At 59.7% G+C, this 1,443-nt stretch overlaps 1 non-coding gene across 1 annotated transcript; it reads right to left on the bottom strand.

The window, feature by feature from the left end:
- Positions 1–296: 296 nt before the first annotated feature.
- Positions 297–403, bottom strand: LOC143364279 (U6 spliceosomal RNA). Its single transcript, XR_013084064.1, has one exon. It is a non-coding gene; the product is annotated as a U6 spliceosomal RNA (small nuclear RNA).
- Positions 404–1,443: the final 1,040 nt, after the last annotated feature.

Below are 1,443 nucleotides of genomic sequence, written 5' to 3'. Positions count from 1 at the left end.
ATAATTCTAACGTTATCCTAATCCTACGCTCGCTCGCACTAAAACTAATACGCACTCGCCTGAAACTCGACATACTTTGTCTTAATATTACTTAATTCGCCTAGTTGTACTTTTATTCTCCTAATTTTTCTTTATGAGCCTCGGTATTCAAAATTTGATTTGGCAAAAGGCCTGCGTTTCTCTCGAGCTTTAAAATGAGCCGTCACTCGACTTTATCGAACCCTGCGTTTCGTTATGCGATTTCGCACTTATGTCAGCATACTGAAAGTGGCCGATCAGGACCAAATTTAGTGGGTAAAAATGTGGAACGCTTCAAGATTTTGCGTGTCATCCTTGCGCAGGGGCCATGCTAATCTTCTCTGTATCGTTCCAATTTTAGTATATGTACTGCCGAAGCAAGTACGCAACCCTTTTTTTTTTTTTTTTTTTTATCGTGAGGAAATGTTTTATACATACCCCGACTCCCTGGGGGAAGCCGGGGTTATGTGGGATTCTCCCCGGGGGGGCGAGCCCCCGGAGACTACCCACTAAAACCTCACGCCCACCTAAGCTAAATGGGAGGTGCCTGGATCATGCGAGTACTCAACAGGACACCTCCCAGCTATCATCATACCCCGGGAGAGGGGTTAACCTCCCCCACTGCCTACGCTATAAGACCCCGGGCGGAGGGACCCGCCCGGTGTCCCCATCCCTGGAGCCTTCGGATTGGGCTTCCCGAGCCCCAGCTCGGTCCACCCACAGCTCCCGGAGTCCTCGTGTCCCGCTCGGGGCCGGTGTCCCGAAGGAACCAGCCCCGGCCGAGACAAGAAGACGCCGCCACCGGAAGGAAGGGCCGTCGGAGGCGCGATCCGGCACGCCCCGACCCTTCCTTTCCCCACACCCCCCACGTATCCCCCTCCCCAATCGGGGAGGGACGGACTGACACCCCCCTACATCGGGAAAATAACCCGGGGGTGTCGGCCTATCACGGGGGGAGCTATGCTCCCACCCGGGGGCCCGGGTCAGCTCACACCCCGAGCCCCCAAGTTCACCGCCCCCAGTTGTGGGGGCATAACAGGGCGCGGAGAAACTCCCCGCGCCAGACCCACTCCGCCCCCCACCACCGGGGGCACACGTTGGCGCGGGGGAGACCCCCGCGCTCTCCCTACCCTCTCCGCCCCCCTCCTGGGGGGCACACGTCGGCGCGGGGGTCGTCCCCGCGCCCACACCCTCCTCGCGGAGCCCGGGTCCCGTTCCCGGGCCCGCTCGGCGGCCTCCTTCTGCTGAATAACTTCATCGCAGAAGGAGGCCACCGCATTCCACGACCCCACGCTGTCGACCATGTGGTCGACCACGGTCGACAGCGCGAGGTCCCACCCGCCCACTGCGGCTCTCAGGACACGGCGCGGCCCGGCAAAAGCAGGGCACTCCTACAGAGTGTGCCGCGCCGTGTCGACATCTTCG

This window comes from Halictus rubicundus, unplaced genomic scaffold (assembly GCF_050948215.1).
Source record: "Halictus rubicundus isolate RS-2024b unplaced genomic scaffold, iyHalRubi1_principal scaffold0399, whole genome shotgun sequence".
In the NCBI taxonomy this organism is placed as follows: Eukaryota; Metazoa; Arthropoda; class Insecta; order Hymenoptera; family Halictidae; genus Halictus; species Halictus rubicundus.
The sequence above is the reverse complement of the archived record's forward strand: the minus strand, read 5'-3'. Positions and strand labels throughout refer to the sequence as shown.